General features: G+C 44.7%; 1 pseudogene across 1 annotated transcript in view; it reads left to right on the top strand.

The window, feature by feature from the left end:
• LOC311127420 overlaps positions 1 to 26,096 on the top strand; it is a 44,881-nt pseudogene that overhangs the window by 13,075 nt on the left and 5,710 nt on the right. The window contains exon 7 of the transcript in view: positions 14,854 to 14,941. The product of the transcript in view is annotated as an uncharacterized misc_RNA (transcript). The remainder of the gene's footprint in view (positions 1 to 14,853; positions 14,942 to 26,096) is intronic.

Genomic DNA, 26,096 nt, shown 5'->3' with positions numbered 1-26,096 from the left:
AGTGAATAATTATAAGTGAGAAAATTACAGAGGGTCAAAGATTCTAACCCCAAGACATACTAAGTTAGTATGTCTTGGGGGTATGATCTTTGACCCTCTAACTTTCTCTCTGATCATTATTAATGATTAATTCAGGATGATCTATAATCATGGTAGCATTCACATTAATGTAGAAATGTTTAGAAACATATTCTATTCTCCAAAATTGGCACAAAATTATCTGAAATACAACCAAAACGAACTGCAAATGTATCCAAGTTTGTGGAGTCACAGGCTTGATGTAGTCATTGCATGCTAGGTGTATCAAATCAAATGTTATTGGTCGCATACATATATTTAGCAGATGTTATTGCGGGTGTAGTGCCAACAGTGCAGTAAAATCTAACAATTCACAACAATACACACAAATCTAAAAGTACAAGAATATAATTAAGAAATATATCATATTAGGACGAGCAATGTCGGAGTTCGGAGTATAAATACTGTGTGTGTGTGTGTGTGTGTGTGTGTGTGTGTGTGTGTATGTGTATATACAGTGCATTCGGAAAGTATTCAGACCCCTTGACTTTTTCTACATTTTGTTAAGTTACAGCCTTATTCTAAAATGGATTAAATTAGTTTTCTTTCCCTCATAAATCGACACACAATACCCCATAATGACAAAGCAAAAACAGGTCTGTAGACATTTTTGCAAATGTATAAAAAATGGAAACTTAACATTCACATAAGTATTCAGACCTTTGTTGAAGCACCTTTGGCAGCGATTACAGCCTCAAGTCTTCTTGGGTATGACGCTACAAGCTTGGCACACCTGTATTCGGGGAGTTTCTCCCATTCCTCTCTGCAGATCCTCTCAAGCTCTGTCAGGTTGGATGGGGAGCGTTGCTGCACAGCTATTTTCAGGTCTCTCCAGAGATGTTTGACCGGGTTCAAGTCCGGGCTCTGGCTGGGCCACTAAAGGACATTTAGAGTCAGAGACACTCCTGTGTTGTCTTGGCTGTGTGCTTAGGGTCGTTGTGCTGTTGGAAGGTGAACGCTCTGGAGCAGGTTTTCATCAAGGATCTCTCTGTACTTTGCTCCGTTCATCTTTGCCTCGATCCTGACTAGTCTCCCTGCCGCTGAAAAACATCCCCACAGCATGATGCTGCCACCACCATGCTTCACCGTAGGGATGGTGCCAGGTTTCCTCCAGACGTGACGCTTGGCATTCAGGCCAAAGAGTTCAATCTTGGTTTCATCAGACCAGAGAATCTTGTTTCTCATGGTCTGAGAGTCTTTAGGTGCCTTTTGGCAAACTCCAAGCGGGCTGCCTTTTACTGAGGAGTGGCTTCCGTCTGGCCACTCTACCATAAAGGCCTGATTGGTGGAGTGCTGCAGAGATGGTTGTCCTTCTGGAAGGTTCTCCCATCTCCTCAGAGGAACTCTAGAGCTCTGTCAGCGTGAGCATCGGGTTCTTGGTCACCTCCCTGACCAAGGCCCTTCTCCCACGATTGCTCAGTTTGGCCGGGCAACCAGCTCTAGGAAGAGTCTTAGTGGTTCCAAACTTCTTCCATTTATGAGTGATGGAGGCCACTGTGTTCTTGGGGACCTTCAATGCTGCAGACATTTTTTGGTACCCTTCCCCAGATCTATGCCTCGACACAATCCTGTCTCGGAGCTCTACGGACAATTCCTTCGACCTCATGGCTTGGTTTTTGCTCTGACATGCACTGTCAACTGTGGGACCTTATATAGACAGGTGTGTGCCTTTCCAAATCATGTCCAATCAATTGAATTTACCACAGGTGGACTCCAATCAAGTTGTAGAAACATCTCAAGGATGATCAATGGAAAAAAGGATGTACCTGAGCTCAATTTCGAGTCTCATAGCGAGTAAATAAGGTATTTCTGTTTTTTATTCTTTACAAATTTGCACCAAAAAAATTTAAAACCTGTTTTCGCTTTGTCATTATGGGTGATTGTGTGTAGATTGCTGAGTATTTTTATTTATTTAATCCATTTTAGAATAAGGCTGTAAAGTAACAAAATGTGGAAAAAGTCAAGTGGTCTGAATACTTTCAGAAGGCGCTGTAGATTGAATATGTATCCAAATTGAAAGAGTGATTGGTGTCGTGAACAAGTAACTTTGTGAATTTGTTTGTTGTACTCAGTCAATTGAAAATGTGCTTAGAGTTTTGAAACATGAACCATCTGTTTTTGTGCTTGTGAAAATAGCACCAAAGTGATCAAAAATAAACAAAGAATAGAGAGACATTCAGGGGGGATGCATAAGAACCCTTTTTCATAAACAATAGGGGGGAAATGATTATACATTTTTCATAAATTGACTTGTGTCCATTGTCTATTACAATTTTTAAAAGCATTGCATAAACAGAGAGGGAGGGGCTATGTTTATGCGTGACGAACAGTGACTGTCGGGGAGTAATGTGGATGAGTTCAGAACTACACAGACAGACTGGCTGGTTTTCATTCAGGTTGAGTTTAATGGGAGAGAGTCCAAATGCTGTATAGGAAATAAACCAGGTAATGGTAAAGGGAGGATATGTACAGTCTGTTGTGCTGTCTGCAGAAATAGAAAGTGATTCAGCCATTAATTTCCACTTCTCACTGTAGCACTGCACCATTATCAGGACTGGCAGACTGGGATGTGACGTTTAGGGAGGACAGTGCGGGAGAGAGGGGGCTATCAACAATAAAGAAACTGCTTAGTACTGATCTCTCTATCATCACTCCCAGAATAGAGGCAAGCTAATAAACAACCTATTTATGTGTTCATTTCACTACTTTTTGACTACTTGTTGGTTTGCCAGACATCCACCATTATCAGAGCCCCATAGATTCCATCTCTCAACCTAGGCAGGAAGTTGATTTGGGGTAACTGAGTGTACCTGCTGTATCTGCTACTCTGCCATTTCCTCCCAGACGAGCCTGACGGTCCTTTTGACTGCTGTTGCCGTGGTTTCCATGCAGCTGTGCAACAGATATTGTATGCAGCTGTGTGGGGCAGGGCAGTGAGCTATGTTTGTCTCCAGCAGACAGCCTTGGTGTAACTGAAACCCTGGACAATAAACAGATAGCAGCCTGAAGACATTTGGACACATAGCCGTTGTTGGAGGCCACATCAAGACATCAAGTGGTTTAAGTCAAGTCTCAGGCATATGTCTGGGTTTTTATTTCACTAAGATACTCAAGGCCAGCTTCTGATTCACTGATAGCCCAGTACATACATCTTTACTGTGAGGGCATTGTAAGGAGTAACACAAGAGGATCAGCTTGTCACCATTCCCAAGGTTATTTAAGCTATAGTCTATAACATCTCCCACCTCCCATGGAAATATTAAATACACTATCTATACAAAAGTATGGACAACCCTTCACATTAGTGGATTTGGCTATTTAAGCCACAGCTGTTCTGACAGGTGTATAAAATCAAGCACACAGCCATGCAATCTCCATAGACAAACATTGGCAGTAGAATGGCCTTACTGAAGAGCTCAGTGACTTTCAAGGTGGTAGTGTCATAGGCAGTGGCGACCTGTCATTCAGGGCAGGTGGGGCATAGCCTGTTTTGAGCCCTACATTTTTAGCAAAAAAAAACATTGAGTTAATAAAGCCGCATACAAACATAGTCTCTTTTTTGCTTTATTGAGTAAGGCAGCTCCAAAATGCAGGTGTTTCAGCCTAGCTCAGTGCTTTCTGTGGTGGTGGGGCAGCCAGCGGAAAATACGGAGCGTAGGTGTAGGTAATGTTCTCTAGTTGCGCCGTGATTGGCTCAGTGTTCTGTCACTTATGGAGACACTACGTCACCGCCAAGTCTAAGGCTAGAAAATTCAAGCCCCTTGGGTGCTGCCATAGAGTTACATTAGAAGTGCCCATCCAAGAAGGCTCAAGGTCATTGGACACAGATAAAATGACCTCAAATCACATTATATCTACTGTAGCGTTGATTGCACTGATCATGTCAACATCATACTTTCAAAATCTTAGCTAGCAGTCATCATCATGAATCAAGTAGACAATCTACTGGCAAATCCTTTTCAAACCTTGTCAAATGAAGAGAAGTAATGAAGAGAAATTATAGATAAAACGTATCGGTGCTCATCGGCCATTGGACATAAACATTACACAACAAGTTGGAAATCGCAAATTCAACAATAAGTGGTTTGGAAGGAATCAGTGGCAAACTGCAAGCATTGCAAAGCAATCAATAGCCTGCTATTCAGTGGAGTGGATGTGTGGTCCCAGGTCCAAGCTTAAAATGATAAACATTCAACATGGGCCATGCTGTCAATGAAGTATGATTTGTGCCGAGTTCAAAACAACTTAACTCGGAACTGCAAAATCTGACTTCAGTGAGTGCAAGACAACTGGGAACTCAGGAAAAACGAGCTCCGACAGGGAAAATACATTTTGAATGGTCATCCAACTCGGAATTGTAAATCCGGAACTCGGGCCTCTTTCTAGAGCTACGACCTGAAGAGCACTGATGTTATCATGATTCAACCTTGTTTTTTTCCCAGTTATCTTGAAAGCACCATAAATCCAGAGAATGCCAGACTTTGATGACAACATTTGCCCACGAAGGACAGCCGCACCACCTTCCTGTTCAAGTGGGTCCAGCACAACAAGGTGAGTCCAAAAATGTCTTGTATGCTGCTGCATAAATGATGTAATATGCCAGGGAGATATGTATACTGTAGCTAAGAAAGTAATACTAAGTGTATGTTGTGTATTAAGCTGTTAGTAGCCCATGTGCCTCACCCTAATAAGTTGGTGTATTTTCCTCTCTTAATTTTGCCTACTGTTCTGATTTGGTGGTGCACATGTAGCCTATAACCTGTTTTAGAGAAATGTAATCATCGAATATTGTAAGAGCTTTCATTGTCTGCTTATATGCCCCCTTTATTTATCCTACGGTTCTGACTTGGTGTACAGGGAGAATACTGTAAGAACGACCCATGTTCTGAATTCTGTCGCTGTACATTTCAAAAGTGCTGAACAAATAGTTATATTGATTACGTCCGTCCTAGCTCGCTCATGAATGTCTTAATCGAAATTACAGATTGCCTCTTATTTGCTTGTCGTCCCCTTATGCCATAGTTTGTACATCTCAATAGGCCCTTTTCACGATGACGTCATCTAACTTCCGCCTTTCCGCGTAGCAGGTTAACTTCACTTCCGTTCGCCCGTAACCTGAGACTTCTCAACGAAAATACAACTGTTGACCACTAACTAGCAAGCTAGCTACTTGAAGAAATTCCAAAAGGTACGTTTAAGTTAAATTAGTAAAGTTAAGAGTAATAATGTTTACGTATATGCAATGGTTTGTAACTTGCTAACGTTATTGTTAATTCATAATTGTTCACTGCCTTAGTTACTTAAAAGTGGGCTAACGTTAGCTAACAACAACTTAGTACCAGATACCGATAACGTTAAAAGGTAGCGTTACATTGCTGCCTGGCTGTAATGTAACAAGTTTACTTAGCTAGCTATCTAACCCTTTGTTAGGCAGTTAGTTTATTCATGAATGTATAGTAACTCACCTATTCAAATACTGTTGTGCATGATAGCTAGATAAATATTGATTCCTGGTCAAAGCTGAATGTTAATTTAGCTGTTTCTTTTCTCCCGGTGTCTGTATCGCAACAGTATCCCATCCAACACCGAAGCATGGCACAATCTTCGAGAAGATGCTATTGCAGTGTACCATTTTGTTCAAACAACAAACAGAAATTCCCGTATCTGAGTTTTCACGATTTCCCTGTTGATGGAGAAATACGTGCCCGTTGGGTGAGGGCGATCAGGAGAGATGAGGGACCAAGTTTTAAGATTCTTCGTGGGAGCACCTTTGTTTGCAGTCAGCACTTTCCCCCTGAGGATAGATACACATCGGCCAGTGGACGGATCCGTATTAAACAGGGATCAGTGCCGTCTAGATTCCACTGGAATGATTGGGGTAAGGATAGGTAGACAGCGTTAAACGTAATACTACTGTAATCCAATAATATATTACTTGTACAAAATGTTTAATAATTTAATCCTGATGCAATATAGCTGCTACATTTTGTCATTTTAGGGACTGAAAAGTGATTACCAAAATGTATCATGACAAGCATATGGTTAATTTCACACATATAGGAGGCGGCTCACAAGCTCGGGAGTCAGTTTACCAGCGAGCAAGAAAGCGTCTTGGTGTTGCTGTCCTGGATGATTCTGATCATGAGATGCCTGACAGCACAGAGGGTGCTTTGCCTGCAGTGACAAACGATCACGACTATGCCTGCCGTCCTTCTCCTGGTTAGTATTACAAATAAGAGTAACCATGTATCTGTTTGGCAAAAAAAGTAAAAGTATATGGCAGTTAAGTAAAAATACGATTTTGATTTTGAAACTGATCCACAGTGGAACTTTGTGGAATCATTCTTATTAAATCTGCAACCGCAGCAAAACACAACAAAAAGAAAACTTATCTATCTTAACCTATCTTATCATAATGTTAGAGAACTGTTTATCTGAGAAACCTGAAGCCGATGAGCCTCCTCATTTTTCTTCATGGACCTGTAACATCGCCCTCTCACTGTCACCTCACCGTTAACTACACTTGAGACTGTTTCAATACAGTGATTGGGAGAAAGGGCGCAGCATTAGCCATTAATACATTACTGACTCTTATCTTACGGTCGATACAAACAGCAGTAATATTAAAAAGAGGCTGCAAAACAGAAACTCGTCAGCTCATAACCTTCGCTAGCATAGGGCTAATTTAAGCTAAATAAAGATAAACACGTACCTTCATAATCAAACAGGTAACCTTCAACGAAGAACTTGTAGCCTTTATCAAGCTTCGATCTTGAAGTAAGGGACCACTTGTCAGCAAGTCGTTCTACGTCGTTAAGTCGTATTGGTGGCAGATGTGAAAGGGACTGGGTGAACTCCATAATGATGTGCTACTAGCTAAGCGTTCCTAAGCGACACCGGATGTAAACATAACCTGCATCGCGGCAGAACGGAAGTTGTCTGACGTCACGTGAAAAGGGCCTATTGTCAGTAGAAACCACATTTGTTTAAGCAAGTCAGCCATATCAGCTATGTTTTTTTAAAAGGCAGTAAATGAGACTGAATGAACTGTTTCGCTGCCAGACAAGGCTCCGCTGATAGCCAGGTGTAGCAGTGGTAAGGTGTTGGGACAGCTTTATGTAGGCCCTAACAGTTTGTGGGCACCGTTTGTCACCGTTATAGTGCAATTAATGAATTGTTTAGTATTGTGTTGTTGTGCAGTGGCTTTGCTGGCATGCATCCCACATATATATTTTTTTGCCCCACCAAGATTTACATGCTAAAATCGCTGCTGGTCATAGGATGCCACCATTCCAACAAGTCAGTTTGTCAAATTTCTGACCTGCTAGAGCTGCCCCGGTCAACTGTAAGTGCTGTTATTGTGAAGTGGAAACGTCTAGGCGCAACAATGGCTCAGCCATGAAGTGGTAGGCCACAAAAGCTCACAGAACGGGACCGGCGAGTGCTGTTGCGTGTAACGCGAAACAATCGTCTGTCCTCGGTTGCAACACTCCCTACCGAGTTTCAAACTGCCTCTGGAAGCAATGTCAGCACAATAACTGTTTGTAGGGAGCTTCATTAAAGAGGTTTCTATGGCCAAGCAGCCACACACAAGCCTAAGATCAACATGCGCAATGCTACAGCATACAATGACATTCTGGACGATTCTGTGCTTCCAACTTTATGGCAACAGTTTTGGGAAGGCCCTTTCCTGTTTCAGCATGACAATGAACCCGTGCACAAAGCGAGGTCTATACATAAATGGTTTGTCGAGATCGATGTGGAAGAACTTGACTGGCCCTGACCTCAACCCCATCTAAAAACCTTTGGGATTAATGGGAACGGCGACTGCGAGCCAGGCCTAATCGCCCAACATCAGTTCCCGACCTCACTAATGCACTTGTGGCTGAGTGGAAGCAAGTCCCTGCAGCAATGTTCCAACATATAGTGGAAAGCCTTCCCAGAAGAGTAGAGGCTGTTATAGCAGCAAAAGGGGGACCAACTCCATATTAATGCCCATGATTTTGGAATGAGATGTTTGACAAGCAGGTGTCCACATACTTTTGGTCATGTAGTGTATCTGTGTTGCTCTTATTAGCATGGGCGGTTCTCAGTTGTCAGAGGCTACTGCTCAGAACCAGGTAAAGAGAGAGGCTGATGACAGGTCCTGCTGGTTCAGCCCGCTGCTTTATTGTTCTCTGTGTGAATCATGCAGTCCTGAATTAGATTTATGAGTCCTCCTGTGACAACGGCTCACTCCACATAATAAGGAAAATCCACTCAAATTCATACTGTGCTAGATGTGTAGGTTAAATGCTTTAATGCTCCGGTTGATAGTTATTGTAGCACATTACGTCCAGGCTCCATTCTCAAGCCCTCAATAATAGTGATTGTCATTTCTCAAGGTGCACTGGAGTTATGGTAATGATAGAGGGGTTCATGCAGCAATTAAAGGGGAATTACACTCAAGCATCGAAATGTGTTCATTTTCTTCAGACCTAAAAAAAATGGTCTTCTGATGTGATTTAAGCATTGACATGGACTCAGAACATCCAATTTCGTTGTTTCTCTATGAACAATTGTACTTTTAAGAGTGAAAAATATAACTGAGAACATAATTTGGGAAAATATAAAAGAGAATTTTGGAAAACAAATCAGATTTTATAGGGCAACCCTTATAAATAAAAGCTAGAATATTTTTATTTGTCAAACGACAGTCAAGCATCGACCATCATGTCACCAGAATAAGACCCTAGATATTTATTGGAAAGCAGCATCAAGCTCCTCACCATGCACTTTCACCACCCTGTGAAGTTCATCATAACTTATTTCATCTGTAGCCTAATAAACTGCATGGTTTCCCGAGTCGTAGTGGGAGGACCACACACCATATCTCCAAGTTTACTTCGATATGGTGGTTATTATATCAATATCTGCGCATAAAGGCATTTCCAACACCTTTTCGCGTAAATACATTTTACTGACACAAAAAGATCCCACAATGTCGAACAAACAAATTATCTGTCGGCATTTATCAAATTGTACTGAAACTTCCTGTTTCCATCACAGCTGGCGTGATTTGTTTTTATACAGTATGACTTTACTCGCATAAAAACTGTGGATCGAAACGTGGTTACTATCCAAAGGGGATAGCTGCCTTCCATCAATATTAATGTACTGTAGTGCCTATATGTTACTAGAAATTATCTTATTTTTCTACTTATTTTCCTTATCATATGAGATTTGTACCTTATCCATATTAAAAACAAAAAACGATGTTTTACGTGAGAAGTTGTATTGGTCTGAAGCAGAAAAAGAAAGGAAATTCAAATGAGCACCACAATGCCTACTCCACCCATGCTCTACCAAGGTTTTACAGCACACAGCTTTGACCTACTACAGTAGCTATGTTGGTCTATTGTACTTCAAACAAACATGTGTAGGCAGGTTGCTCAGGATTCAAACCTACTCAAACAGCCTAATTCATACTCTTAGAGGAGGTGCTCCCACAATAATGTGATTTGTACTGCATACAAGGTAGACTATTGGATTCTTCACACAACACATTTTATTCATTTAGCAGACGCTCTTATCCAGAGTGACTTACATTGAGTGCATACATTTTCATACTTTTATTTTCTCCATAGTGGTCGAACCCACAACCCTGGCATTGCAAGCGCCATGCTCTACCAACTGAGCCTCACATTTTTATTTCATAACATCAGTAGGTGCCCAACATAATAACAGGTGGTGGTGTGTTGGACACAGTCACTCATAGATATAATGAGCTAGCCTGTCTGCATTCCTGATTTATGTAACCGTTAGCTAGCTGTGTAATATTGCCATGAGCTCAGAACCACTTGTTTAGCAAACATGGTCCTGTTTTATCAATTGCTGTGCTGATCAATAGACAGTTCATTACCTCTGTCAAATGAATATGTAGCTTAAAGTTATATTTGTATTTCTTTTTGCAATGAAGATGGTGACAGTACAACAATACACATTTACAATATGCCTATATCTAAACATACATACAGCCTAAAATATATATATATATATATATATATAATTTTAATAGCAGGACACTGTAAAGTCCATTCCCCCTATAAAGCGTATGAATTAGGCTGTTTGAAATGGTTTGCCATTGAGCTCTCCGTTATTGACTGTGAAGCTGCAGATCTATGAATGAACCAGGGGGCATCTCTCTCTCTCACACGCTCTCTCTATCTTATTTTCTCTTTCTCTCTCTCGCTCTCTCTCTCTCTAGCAGATAACCGTTGCCATGGCAACTGGCCACCTGACTGTGTCTTTACCGATGGGGATTCCCCTATCAAAGGTTCCTCTAGGATTTTATTTTACAGCAGCAGTGGCAAAGGCAGTGGGGGGTTGGAGGTGCTCTTTGCTGGGGGGGCCCAGGGGGCATGCCCTCCCCGGGAGATGTTTTTGTTATAAAAAATACATTCTGCTCTAGAATGCATGAACATTTTAATTATTTTGACACCTTAAATATAACTGGTGCGCGCCACTGCACTGTAGGAAGAGGATGAGGAGCTCTCATTCACACCACTGCTCGCTCTGTTTGCTACAAAAACACCTTCTAACGTGTCACTCTGATCTTAAAGAGAGAGTGCAAGATTAGGCAAATAAGCACTTTTTCTACTTACCCAGAGTCAGATGAACTCATGGATACTATTGTTATGTCTCTGCGTGCAGTTAGAAATTGCGCTAATGCTAGTTAGCAACTTCCTTCGAACTGCATGCAGATATAAAAATGGTATCCATTAAGTTCATTTAACTCTGGGTAAGTAGAAAAAGGGCTTAAATTGCCAAAATCACGCACTATCGCTTTAAAAGCACATCTAAAAATAAAAATATAAAACGATAAATATTAAGCAACGATTTAGATTCATATAAAATGAACGATTTTAAGTAAATCTAGGGGAAACACTGCCTGTGCATATGGCTGTGCTTCCATTCTTATGTTGGATTAGCCCTATGAATGAAGTACTGTAGTCTACATATTCCTTGAATGTCTCTTTGCATCCATGCAATGTCCATTGGTGTATGTCTGTGTTTGTGCACTTGTGTGTGTGTTTGTGTGGAATGTCTCTGTTTGTGTTAGCGTCTGAGTGTGTGTTTGTGAGTTGAGTGAGAGGGATGCGGCTCTCTCCCATGAAACCCTGGGGAGGGGGATGATTCAGAAGTGAGTCAGAGCAGAGCAGCCCCCTGCCCCCCTGCCTCAGCTGATGAAGGGGGGATGGGGGAGGCTCCTTTACAGCTGCTCTGTCTGCAGTGCGGTGAAGGGCACAGAGACACAGGGACTTCTCATCATCACACAGGCTGATGACCCCTGAGCTGACTTTCTTTCCAAGAAAGTAAGACCCATAACATTTGGTGAAGAGGCACAGGATCAAGTCAGTCAATACTCTGGCCATAAGCCAAGCTTCTCTTTGCATGATGAATATTTCAGAATTTGCGTCCCAAATGGCACCCTGTTACCTATGTAGGGCACTGTCTTGGGAACAGGGTGCCATTTGGGACGCAGACAGAGCCTCTCCTGCTCTCCTTATCACCTGCCTCTTCACATCAATCCGCTCACTCTTTGAGGACCAACATCCTTCTTAGAGACTCTTCATCTGCATAAACCCTTTGAGACTACAATGTTTTTCATCAGCATACAGAGTACAGTAACCCTTAACACCTATAATCCAGGCTGGGGTTCTCTCCCTCTTGTCCTGATTGCTGTTGCACTCCTCTTCTGGCATCGTCGGGTTCAATTAATATAGGAGGAAGAGTAATGCCCCACCTCTTTTTAATGGTATCCTTTGCTCTCTTCCCGTCATTGGGTTCCTCTCCTCTTTCTCTCCTCTGCTTTCTCGTCTCTTCTCTCTGTCCTTGCCTCCTCAGTGGACATCAGATGGAGTGAACAAAGCGCTGGGTTTGTCAGCTCTGAGGCTGGATCAGCCCTCTAACCAGCACTAATGACTGTCCAGTCCTGTTATGAGATGTCATGCATGGACCACAACCCTGATCTCAGCAGTCAGGCAGGCAGGGTAATTTCACTACTAGAGCCCACTGACAATAGTACACCACTCAGACTGGAGTAAGAATGTGGAATCCCTCAAATGTGCTTTAGAAGGTCATTTCCACAAAATCCTGTAACTTGCCTGTTGGGACAGAGAAAGATATATAACTTGCAGCTGTGGAAACGTTATCTATTATATCGTACAGAGGAACTGGAGAGGTGGAGATGCTTGCCCTAGTGTGAAAATAAACTGGCCTGAAGAAGGATGACAGTGAGATGTCCTGCTGCAGCTCATTCACACCTGGCTAGTAGTAACTGACAATGTGTGCTGTGCAGGAAGAGAGAAGAGCGGACCCAAGAACACCATTCTCAATATAATATATCTAACATTCGATATGACGTTGATATGGCGATATGTATTCTGCATGCATCTCACTTTTACTCATCTTATCACCGTAATCAGCACATAATTTAGATGGCAACACCTCTGTCTTGTGTATGAATAAACCAATTTGAACATTCCAATTCAGAGCTCAGAGGATTCAGAAGCTGCCCTCCCTCTTTGAGCACACAGTGAGTCAGAGAGCGGGTCACTGCTACAGATATTCATCATGGCATTGTTTCCTTTTGGAAAATTACATGTCTGATTTGACCATGGCTTTGAACCTTGGCCACCGTTGTGTAACGGGGATTGTGTCACCAGGTGCAGGAACCACATAATGTGCCTGTCTATGTAGCTATGTGAATGGACATATACACTACAGGTCGTCCTCCGGAAGCATAAACATACTGATATTCTAACTGAACAACCAGACATTCTAAAGGCTCAAACATTCTAAACAGTAGTCATTCTGGCAGACATTCTGACTGAACAATGACGGTTTTATACATTCAGTTATTGTTTGTGTAGGCTGTTTTCAACCTCTATTGCTCCCTGGAGACTGTGATATGCTTGACCCCTGAGGTGTATGATATGTCATTCATCTGCAGGTGTGACTCATTGCAGAGTACTGAACCCCGCCCTGCGCCATAGTGACTGACTGCATACTCACTGGTACACACTGATAGAGATGGGGAGGCAACACTTATGTCTTGTATGCCTGTGTGTCAGGTTGAGTGTAAAAAAGACTTACATCAATATACTGTATATATTTCCCTACACTCTGTGGCATCTAAAATACTGTCTGTTTGTTCAACGTGGTTTACATTATCACAGTTGCACAACTCCCAGGGAGCACAACAAAGGGGATGCATTAGAATAACAGTGTTGAAACTCACCACAGGATCTGATTATCCGGTCGGAAAACACAGCTCTGCTGGATTTTGGAAGCCAGCCACTCAGAACCTGCGCTTCATCTCTGTCCACTTAGTGCATTAGTCTACACTCCTGTCTCAGAGTAAGCCAATATGTTTCCTCTCACTCCGCTTCCTTCCTGTAATACTAGTGGAGAAAGAGAGCTGAAGTATATCAAAAACTTGTTAGTTAATATGTGTGGTGCAGAGACGAGTAGGTTCCTGCTGTCAGCTCCACTGCTACTCTATCACTACCGCCCATAGACAGGTTAGAAAGAATTAAGGTAGGTAGCTAGATATAGAAAAATATACTCTGAATAAAGACTATATGTACATATACTTTGACAACATAACATGATGTCAATAAAATGGATTTGTGAATATCTACAAACCACTGTTGTGTATTAAATTAACTCACTGGATAGTTTATTAGGTACACACACCTAGTACCGGGTCGGATCCCCCTTTGCCTCCAGAACAGCCTGAATTCTTCAAGGCATTCTACAAGGTGTCGGAAACGTTCCAACAGGGATGTTGGTCCATGCTGACGCGATGGCATCACGCAGTTGCTGCAGATTGGACGATGGTATATTCATGCTGTGAACAGCCCGTTCCAAATCATCCCAAAGGTGCTCTATTGCATTGAGGTATGGGGACTGCGCAGGCCACTCAAGTAAACTGAACTCGCTGTCATGTTCCAGGCAATGTTTTTCCACTCAATTGTCTAGTCCACTGGAGCACACGATCTTCTTGTTTTTGGATTGATGAGTTGTGTGTTCCGAAATGCCGTTCTGCACACCACTGTTGTACTGCACCGTTCTTTGTCTATTTGTGGCCCACATGTTATTTGCACGATTCTTGCCAATCTCCTTTGACCTCTCCCATCAACGAGCTGTTTTCGCCCATAGGACTCCCGCTGACTGGATGTTTTTTGTTTGTCGCACCGTTCTCGGTAAACCCTAGACACTGTCGTGCGTGAAAAGCCCAGGAGGGCGGCCGTTTCTGAGGTATTGGATCTGGCGCACCTGCAACCGACGATCATACCACACTCGTTTTGCCCATTCTAACGTTCAATCGAACAGTAACTGAATGCCTGTCTGCCTGCTTTATATAGCAAGCCACAGCCACGTGACTCACTGTCTGTAGGAGTGAACAATTTTCGTGAACGGGGTGGTGTACCTAATATACTGTCCGGAGAGTGTATATCACTGCTTTACATAGAAATCCATAGTAGACAGTCTCTAGATGCATAGTCCTAAAGGCAGTGATAGCAGTCTTCTGTTGGCTCCCTGATGCTGCTGACTCAATCACCAGGGTCGTCACCCCACATCTCTGCACCATGGCAGGATGTGATAGCTACAAGCCACAGCGCCCAAGGTCTCGGCTTTAGTCATATAAGGAGAGAGAAATTAAACAGAGTGGTAAGAGAAGACTGTGAAGTAATGATTGGTTATGCTGTGCTTTGTTGTCTGTCTTAGAAACGCAGGACAGGAGTATCTCCTCTGCAGCCTAGGCAACGGCCCCAGGAACTGCATCGAAGTCCAGCTCAACAAAGTCTTTCTCAAGGTTACCCCTCTCATTTACTCTCCTCTCATCGCTCTTATTCCTTTCAGTATCAGCGAGATACACTTATCATTTATCTTTTTGCTGCATCAAGTATGGATTTAACATGATGCTACCGATCTCCCTTAAATGTAAATAGTATTTGGTCTCTGTAAATGTCCAACATTACTACAATGTGCCCTACAAAGAGAATAGGGTGCCATTTGGGCTGCATACACTTCTGTCTGTCCAGGTGAGGAACAGGACAGGTGTGCTGCTGCCATGACGACAGTAAGGTGGGCGGGGATCCGCTTCCTGTTGCCGGTGGCTATGACAACGGGTGTACCAGTAGTCTATATCCGGTGGTTTTGATGGGCAGGAGCCAGGAGTCATAGCGTCTGGTCACCAGAGCGCTCGCTGCTTATCAGTCTATGGCACAGAGATGTGAGACGGGCCCTGTTGACAGGGATATTGATGTCTAATGTTTGCTGTTCACAGTCAGGGTCGGCCGGTGGTAGTGACACAGGATGTCCAGTCATTACACTCTAAAAATATCACCAACACGGCAACGATTGTTTTAACAACAGCAGCTGCTTAAGCCCCCGCAGATCAGATCAGATCCTCTGTGAGGCAGTGAGGGAGGCTGGGTTTCTGCCATGCCTTGGCTGTGTCCCAAATGGCGCCTATTTGCTTTATAGCTTTCTACTTTTGACCAGGGCTCATAAGGCTCTGGTCAAAAGTAGTGCACTATAGGGAATAAGATGCCATTTAGGAGTGTCTATACTGAGCTCTCTGATGCCCACTGATAGACATGGCTCTGGGAGATTGCCATCCACTCAGCAGGGAGTATGACTCACTCTCTATTGCTTTTCATCCAAGAGAACCAGTTACTGTCAGTCATATAGACGGTAGGTACCGCAGTACTTCATTCAGCCCATCATTCACCCTGGGAATTGCAGATTTTCAGAACTATGCGGTAATACGAGACCCCCAAGGCCTAGAATCATGACAGGAGGAGCTGGTGTATGCTTACGGACGTCATCAACTTCCATAAATAATCATCCATTTCCTGTTTAGTGATTTTATGATTTAGTGCATGTGGACGGACAGGGCTGTTGTGAGGGATGACTCAATCCTGATCCTGATAATGGAAGAGCTGATGCTGAAGTATACTAACACTGCCTCCTGCATACAGATGTGCTGGCTGACAAAGGCTGCCTTACGGCTGCTATAAGAACTGTTTAGCTCGCTTAGCTGTTTTGTTTGTAGGAATGGAATGCACTCATTGCTCAATTGTGGTGTAGGTAGGCCTATAGTGAAAATATAGGTATCAAGCTCATTATATATGAGATATTGTGTCTGTCTGGGTAACTGATCATTGATGAAAGAGTGAGAGCATAAAGCATATCTTTGAGACGGGTACCATGGCAACAGACAGACAGTGGTTTGAGAGGATGAGCTGTACTGAGTACTGTCTGTTTTATCAAAACAGCCATTTTACCTAGCTCAGGTCAAAACCTCAAAGCAATGTTGATGTTTTTTAAGAGTAAGACACCCCGCTGGGCACACCACGTCATTTCAACATGGATAATTGGGTCATATTTGTTTTAGAGGTTGATCAATGAGATTGCAAACTATATTCACCCACTCAAAAAGACATCCAAAAGTTTGTTGAATTTCGAATGTGTTATCATTATGCTTTCAACCATCTAGAAGCAGAACCAAATTCCAATTGAAAAACAATGTCAGATATTTTGTTTAATTATACAATAGATTAATGTGTTATCACTGTGCTTTATCTAATAGCAAAACCAAATGACCTGGGGCCTCATTTATCAACCGTGCATACATTTCTTACAAAATTCTGGCGTACATGGAGATTCTAGGATTTGCGTTGGCCACAAATTATTGGGATTTATCAAACTGTAGCACGCAAAATATATGCATGTTTTCATTGATAAATCAGAGCCATATTATATTTGTGCAGCCCAGCCTGGAAAACACCCTCCATTCACCTTTTATGGTAACAAAAACACCCTCTGCTGTATGATTTGATGATGTTGGAACTGGGCCACGGTAGTTCCTAAAAGAAAGCGCAATGGCAAATTTGATCACATTTCTGTTGAGGTGTGGGCAGAATGTTGCAGTGACTTTTCCAAACTAAAAATGCATGCCGCCTATCGAGTGCCAAACACTGGCCACGCATTCTGGAAAATTGATTGTCCTTTCAAATAATTTAAAAGTAAACGCTACAGTGCACACTTCTATACAAAATACAAATTGTTGTTCAATATTTTGTTTATCAATACATGATTGTGTTTCTATCTCCTGCCTTGGTATAGGCTCTGAAATTAAATAGGCTAGGCTATGATGTCGCGCTCCTAAACTAGAGATATCCATTTTTTGGCATGGGCTGCATCTCAATCCACCTCATCCGCCAATGCCGGCCTTCCGCATCTGCAGTGGAAGGTGGCCCAGCTACAACGGTGTTTGTCAGACCATGAGATCCCGAAAATCGCTCTTCTCACGAAACGGCTGTAGCGTCCGAACGGTTTGGCCCCTCTAACTAATTTGACCCCTCTATGGAAAGGTGAGGCTCTCACGAACACCTACATGTCGGTTGTTTTGCTCACAAGACTCGCTTGAACGTAGCCCAGTACCAGTTTAAAAAAATGATGGAAGTATATAATGAAGTGGTTTAGTGCCTAAAAAAGGGGGTTAAACGTGTCAAGAAAAATACAAATAGTTTCCTGATCTTTCTTACATCTCTCAGATTTACATTTACATTTACGTCATTTAGCAGACGCTCTTATCCAGAGCAACTTACAAATTGGTCCATTCACCTTATAGCCAGTGGGATAACCACTTTACAATATGTATTATTATTATTTATTTAATTTATTTATTTTTTGGGGGGGGGGGGTAAGGGGGGGGGTAGAAGGATTACTTTATCCTATCCCAGGCTACCAATCTAAATTATTTACTTTCGCGCATGCTTGGCTATTGAATGAGCGATTGATAAATGGTAGCCTACTATTTGTTGTGTAGCGGGAATCATTTAAACCAGTTATGTCAGAAAATGGCAGACATGTCCTGCAATATGATTATGAGTTAGGCCTGTATAATGAAAGTAAAATAAACGTATTAGACGACATGCTGCTATGCGATCTCCTTACCAATGGCAAATGCATCTGTTTTAATGTTTTTTATTAGCCTACCATTATTATGTCAGGGCGTGTGTAGGTGTAGTGTAGGAAATCAAATGCAGGACGCAGACGGTAAGTTCCAAACGCTGTATTTCTGGCCCAACACAGGCACCAGGACAACTAAGCCCGACAGCTAAACTACGCACAAAGGCGAAAAGGCAAAATGCGCACAAACAGGTGCGACAAAACGATGTGGTGCACAAACAAGTGCAACTGAGCTCCAGCGCAGTGGAGAAAATATGCTCAACCGAGCAAAACACAACACTGACGAAAACAATCATACACAACACCTGACAAACACAACGAGAAACTTATAGGACACTAATTACGTAAAACAGAAACAGGTGTGAAACAAACAGACAAAAGCAAACGAACATGAAACATCTATCGGTGGCAGCTAGAATTCCGGAGACGACGAGTGCCGAAGCCTGCCCGAACAAGGGAGAGAGGCAGCCTCGGCCGAAACCGTGACAGTACCCCCCCTTGACGCGCGGCTCCAGACGTGCGCCGACTCCGGCCTCGGGGACGGCCAGGGGGACGCGGCGCAGGGCGCGTCGGATGCCTCCGATGGAACTCCGTCAGGAGCGACGGGTCCAACACGTCTCTCCTCGGCACCCAGCACCGCTCCTCCGGACCGTACCCCTCCCACTCCACTAGATACTGGAGACCCCCCATCCGACGTCTCGAATCCAAGATGGATCTCACGGAGTACGCCGGTGCCCCCTCGATGTCCAACGGGGGCGGAGGAGGGTGACGTGTGAGCCCAATAAATCAATCGATCCCGAACCTCGAGCGGAACGTACTTCTGACCCTCCGGGCACTGTGATGGACTAGGGTCGGTGCGTAACGCCCGCTCGAGTTCAGCATCGACCTCCCACACTACCGGTGCCACCAGACACGACTCAGGCAGTATGGGAGTGGGCTCCACGGACCTCTCCTCCGCGTCATACCGCCGAGACAGCGCATCTGCCTTGCCATTCTGTGACCCAGGGATGTACGTGATCTTAAACGTAAACCTGGTCAAGAACATACTCCATCTTGCCTGGCGAGGGTTCAGCCTCCTCGCCGCCCGGATGTACTCCAGGTTACGGTGGTCCGTCAAAATGAGGAAAGGGTGTTGAGCCCCCTCAAGCCAGTGCCTCCACACCTTTAGAGCCTGTACCACGGCTAACAGCTCCCTGTCCCCTACGTCATAGTTCCGCTCCGCCGGACTGAGCTTCTTAGAATAAAAAGCACAGGGGCGGAGTTTAGGTGGCGCGCCAGATCGTTGTGAAAGCACGGCTCCTAAACCGGCCTCCGACGCGTCCACCTCTACTTGGAACGGCAAAGAGGGATCCGGGTGCGCCAGCACCGGGGCCGAGGTAAACAGGTCCTTCAACCTCCCAAACGCCCTGTCCGCCTCGGCCGACCACTGCAGACGCACCGGACCCCCCTTCAACAGAGACGTGAGGGGAGCTGCCACCTGTCCAAAACCCCGGATAAACCTCCTGTAGTAATTTGCAAACCCCAAAAACTGCTGCACCTCCTTCACAGTGGTTGGTGTTTGCCAATTACGCACGGCCGACACCCGATCTACCTCCATCCTCACCCCTGACGCAGACAACTGATAACCCAAAAAGGAGACCGACTCCTGGAAAAACAGACACTTCTCTGCCTTCACATACAGGTCGTGCTCCACCAGCCTCCGCAACACCTTGCGCACCAGGGCTACATGCTCGACACGGGTAGGTGAGTACACGAGAATGTCATCAATGTACACCACCACCCCCTGCCCCTGCATGTCCCTGAAGATCTCATCCACAAATGATTGGAAGACTGATGGAGCGTTCATCAACCCGTATGGCATGACCAGATACTCGTAATGGCCCGAGGTGGTACTAAAGGCTGTTTTCCATTCATCGTTCTCCCTGATGCGCACCAAGTTGTACGCGCTCCTGAGATCTAGTTTCGTGAAGAAACGCGCCCCATGCAACGACTCAGTCATGGTCGCAATCAGCGGGAGTGGATAACTATACTTCACCGTAATCTGATTGAGACCACGGTAATCGATGCATGGGCGCAAACCACCATCCTTTTTCTTCACGAAAAAGAAACTCGAGGACGCGGGGGAAGTGGACGGCCGTATGTATCCTTGTCTCAGTGATTCGTCTATGTAAATCTCCATAGCTTTCCTCTCCTCCTGAGACAGAGGATACACATGGCTTCGTGGGAGCGCAGCTCCTGCCTGGAGGTTTATCGCACAATCCCCCTGCCTATGGGGTGGCAACTGCGTCGCCCTCGCCTTACTAAACGCAATAGCCAAATCCCCATACTCAGGTGGAATGTGCAATGCGGGCACCTGGTTTGGACTCTCCACCGAGGTAGCCCCTACGGAAACGCCCAAACATCTACCCACACACTGAGCAGACCACTCCATCAGAGCCCTCTCCTGCCACGAAATCACTGGGTTATGGGTACTCAACCAGGGCATGCCCAGCACCACCGGATACGCAGGAGAGTCAATCAGGAACAGCTGAATCATCTCCTGATGATCCCCCTGCGCACACATCCTAAGTGGCGCCGTGACCTCCCTGATTAAGCCCGTACCCAACGGACGACTATCTAGGGCGTGAACGGGAAAAGGAACATCAACAGGAATGAGGGGAATCCCTAACGCTAAACAAAACTTTTTATCAATAAAATTCCCAGCTGCGCCTGAATCTACCAGCGCCTTATGCTGGGAATGAGGTGCTACCTGTGGAAAACGTACAGGCATACAAAAATGGGCAACAGAGAGCTCTGGGTGAGTGGGGCGCCTACTCACCTGGAGGGAATCCCCAGTGCGGGACCTGTCGTCATCTCCCCTAGGAGGCCATCCCCAGCACCTAGCCGCGGTGTGTCCTCCCCGACCACAGTTGGTGCAGTGGATGGACCCCCTAGCCTGCCGACTCCTCCTCTCTCTAGCGCCAGCGCCCCCGAGCTCCATGGGACAAGGCTCGGAGGCGCTGGAGGGTGGAATGGACGGACCCTCCGCAAGACGTCCGCGGGTAGCCAGCAGGGTATCCAGCCTGATGGACATATCCACCAGCTGGTCGAAAGTGAGGCTGGTGTCCCTACAAGCCAGCTCCCGACGGACGTCCTCTCGTAGGCTGCATCGGTAGAGATCGATGAGGGCCCGATCATTCCACCCTGCATCTGCCGCTAGAGTACGGAATTCGAGCGCGAATTCCTGGGCACTTCTCCTCCCCTGCCGGAGGAAGACCAGACGCTCCCCCGCCGCTTTCCCCTCCGGGGGATGGTCAAACACCGCCCTGAAGCGGCGGGAGAACTCGGTGTACGTAATAGTCGTGGCGTCGATCTTCCTCCACTCCGCGTTGGCCCACTCCAACGCTTTTCCGGCCAGGCAGGAGATCAGGGCGGACACGCTCTCGTGCCCTGAAGGTGCCGGGTGCACGGTGGCCAGGTATAGCTCTACCTGGAGCAGGAATCCCTGACACCCAGCCGCTGTCCCGTCGTAGGCCCTCGGGAGAGATAGTCGGACTCCTCGAGGTTCCGGCGCTGGAATGGGCGGGCTGGCCGATGGTGCTGGCAGGGCGAGCGGTGGTGGAGGCGAACCCCAGCCTCGGAGTGTGGTAATCACCTCCTGCAGGGCGTTCCCCATCTGCAGGAGTTGCTCCTGCTGGTCCCGAACCTGGGCTTCCAGTCTCGTCTGCGCTGCCTCGGCTCCTGCTGATTCCATAGTATGGTGTATGATTCTGTCAGGGCGTGTGTAGGTGTAGTGTAGGAAATCAAATGCAGGACGCAGACGGTAAGTTCCAAACGCTGTATTTCTGGCCCAACACAGGCACCAGGACAACTAAGCCCGACAGCTAAACTACGCACAAAGGCGAAAAGGCAAAATGCGCACAAACAGGTGCGACAAAACGATGTGGTGCACAAACAAGTGCAACTGAGCTCCAGCGCAGTGGAGAAAATATGCTCAACCGAGCAAAACACAACACTGACGAAAACAATCATACACAACACCTGACAAACACAACGAGAAACTTATAGGACACTAATTACGTAAAACAGAAACAGGTGTGAAACAAACAGACAAAAGCAAACGAACATGAAACATCTATCGGTGGCAGCTAGAATTCCGGAGACGACGAGCGCCGAAGCCTGCCCGAACAAGGGAGAGAGGCAGCCTCGGCCGAAACCGTGACATATTATAATTCCTGTGCGTCAAACACCCCCATTTCCCCCAAATGAACAATAAGCCTATTTGCTTGCAATACAGTTGATCAACATTCTAGAAGTTGTGTTCAGGCAGGGTTTGAGATTTGTGTGGAGATACGCACACTATTCATTCAATTTCAAAATGGATAAATACCAACCTTTGTGGGAAAACTGGCGCACGCACGCAAGGTTTAGAATATTATTTTGGATAAATGAAGCCCCTGGATTGCAGTTAAGACTACAATAAAAGTGATCGTTGCCGTTTGAGATTCTGTGCAGATTATTAAAATTGTGAAGATCTCCACAGACCTGCGATGACCTATACATGCTACCTTGAACATGCACGCTTTATATGACTACATAAGAAGACATTTATAGTTACAGTAACCTCAAAATTTGGCCATGGATGTGTTACTCATTTTAAGGTGAATGTTACATTAGTTTGTAAGAGCCTAAAGTTAAGGCTGTTTAATGTATTACAAAAGTTATATTGAATTGTGTTTGGTTGGATAGTTCCATCTGTGTCACTGACTTAGTCTGGCTTCAATTCCAGTTTGTCTACACATTAATAATTGATATCCATCTTAACTAAAAATCAAAGTTAAAGAATATGACTAAATCAAATCAAACTTTAAATGCACTTTAATTTAGTCCTATTCCTTAACTTTGATTTTTAGTTGAGATGGAGACGTGAATCCAACATATCAATGATTAATTTGTAGACAAACTGGAATTAAAGCCAGACTAAGTCAGTGGGACAGATTGAACTATCCACGTAGAAAATGCATCTTCTTCAAATCAAATCAAATCAAATTGTATTTGTCTCATGTGCCGAATACAACAGGTTCATTCACCTTACCGTGAAATGCTTACTTACAAGCCTTTAATCAACAGTGCAGTTCAAGAAACAGAGTTAAGAAAATATTTGCTAAATAAACTAAAGCAAAAAATAAAATAAAAAGTAACACAATATGATTACATAACAATACGAGGCTATATACAAGGGGCACTGGTACCGAGTCAATATGCAGGGGTACAGTTTAGTCTAGGTTATTTGTACATGTAGATAGGGGTAAAGTGACTATGCATAGAAAATAAACAGCGAGTAGCAGCAGTGTAAAAACAAAGGGGGGGGGGTGTCAATGTAAATAGTCCGGGTGGCCATTTGATTAATTGTTCAGCAGTCTTATGGCTTGGGGGTAGAAGCTGTTAAGGAGCCTTTTGGACCTAGACTTGGCGCTCTGGTACCGCTTGCCGTGCGGTAGCAGAGAGAACAGTCTATGACTTGGGTGACTGGAGTCTTTGACAATTTTTTGGGCCTTCCTCTGACACCTGGATGGCAAGAAGCTTGGCCCCAGTGATGCTACCTTCTGTAGCGCCTTACGGTCGGATGCCGAGCAGTTGCCATACCAGGCGGTGATGCAACTGGTCAGGATGCTCTCGATGGTGCAGCTGTATAACTTTTTGAGGATCTGGGGACCCATGCCAAGTCTTTTCAGTCTCCTGAGGGGGGGAAATGTGTTGTTGTGCCCTCTTCACGACTGTCTTGGTGTGTTTGGACCATGATAGTTTGTTGGTGATGTGGACACCAAGGAACTTGAAACTCTCGACCCGCTCCACTACAGCCCTGTCGATGTTAATGGGGACCTGTTCGGCCCTCCTTTTCCTGTAGTCCACGATCATCTCCTTTGTCTTGCTCACATTGAGGGAGAGGTTGTAAAATGTAAAATGTAAAAATTTTGTTGTCCTGGCACCACACTGCCAGGTCTCTGACCTCCTCCCTTTAGGCTGTTTCATCGTTGTCGGTGATCAGGCCTACCACTGTTGTGTCGTCAGCAAACTTAATGATGGTGTTGGAGTCGTGCTTGGCCACGCAGTCGTGGGTGAACAGGGAGTACAGGAGGGGACTAAGCACGCACCCCTGAGGGGCCACGGTGTTGAGGATCAGCGTGGCAGATGTTGTTGCCTACCCTTACCACCTGGGGGGCGGCCCGTCAGGAAGTCCAGGATCCAGTTGCAGAGGGACGTGTTTAGTCCCAGGGTCCTTAGCTTAGTGATGAGCTTTGTGGGCACTATGGTGTTGAACGCTGAGCTGTAGTCAATGAACAACATTCTCACATAGGTGTTCCTTTTGTCCCGGTGGGAAAGAGCAGTGTGGAGTGCGATTGAGATTGCGTCATCTGTGGATCTGTTGGGGCGGTATGCAAATTTGAGTGGGTCTAGGGTTTCCGGGAAGATGGTGTTGATGTGAGCTATGACCAGCCTTTCAAAGCACTTCATGGCTACCGACGTGAGCGCTACGGGGCGGTAGACATTTAGGCAGGTTACCTTCGCATTCTTGGACACAGGGACTATGGTTGATATTTGGTTGTGTTGACAACCAAACACAATTCAATATCACTAAATATCATTACTTTTGAAATCAACCAAGCTTGAAACCCTAGGCCTATATACTGTCTATTTTTAGTTGAACCCTGGGTTGAATTGAAACAACGGCGGTGGATGACTTTGCAAATGCTATATATTTTGAAGATCTGATGTTGTTTTAAAGGTATAAATTCAACATATTTTAAACAGAATTTGTCTATGTTGAAATTTGGTTACCATGATGACATGATCCTGTGGTTGAACTTTCACCCTCAAAATAACAGTTTACGGTTGATAACTTTTTTCTAATCCAATATATTTTCCACGTAGATTCCACGTCACAATACTTTGACAAACTGCATTGAAACAACATTGATTCAACCAGTTGATTCAACAAGCTTGGCACACCTGTATTTGGGGAGTTTCTCCCATTCTTCTCTGCAGATCCTCTCAAGCTCTGTCAGGTTGGATGGGGAGCGTCGCTGCACAACTATTTTCAGGTCTCTCCAGAGATGTTCGATCGGGTTCAGGTCCGGGCTCTGGCTGAGCGGCCAGCTCTAGGAAGAGTGGTTCCCAACTTCTTCCATTTAAGAATGATGGAGGCCACTGTGTTCTTAGGGATCTTCAATGCTGCAGACATTTTTTGTACCCTTCTCCAGATCTGTGCCTCGACACAATCCTGTCTCGGAGCTCTACGGACAATTCCTTCGTCTTCATGGCTTGGTTTATATAGACAGGTGTGTGCCTTTCCAAATCATGTCCAATCAATTGAATTTACCACAGGTGGACTCCAGTCATGTTGTAGAAACATCTCAAGGATGATCAATGGAAACAGAATGCACCTGAGCTCAATTTCGAGTTTCATAGCAAAGGGCCTGAATACTTATGTAAATAAGGTATTTCTGTTTTAAATTTTTTATGAATTTATAAACATGTCTACAAACCTGTTTTCGCTTTGTCATTATGGGGTATTTTGTGTAGATTGATGAGGGAAAAAAGCAATTTAATCCATTTTAGAATAAGGCTATAACATAACAAAATGTGGAGAAAGTCAAGGGGTCTGAATACTTTCCGAATGCACTGTATATAGGCTCCTAAGTGTCCATTGCGGTACTTGAGGCAAGATTCACAACTCTTACATTTAGATCCTAGGTGATTGTGAATTGTAAAGAAGTGTATCCTATCTCATCATGCCAGGGCTGCTAGCTAGCTGCAGTGGGCAGTGACGTTAACATTTAACCCAGACATACCCATTCTGAGGAGCGGAGGCGGGCTCAGTCATGGAACAGATGATGTTTGGCTTAGTGAAATCTACCGTGGCCAGCCCCCCAAACCCAGGTCACCCCTGAGGGGACAGTCCATTTGTCATCCTCCTTTACACGTGGCAGCCTCCACACACACATATA

Source organism: Coregonus lavaretus (genome assembly GCF_964263955.1).
Source record: "Coregonus lavaretus genome assembly, chromosome: 4".
Lineage (NCBI taxonomy): Eukaryota > Metazoa > Chordata > Actinopteri > Salmoniformes > Salmonidae > Coregonus > Coregonus lavaretus.
The sequence above is the reverse complement of the archived record's forward strand: the minus strand, read 5'-3'. Positions and strand labels throughout refer to the sequence as shown.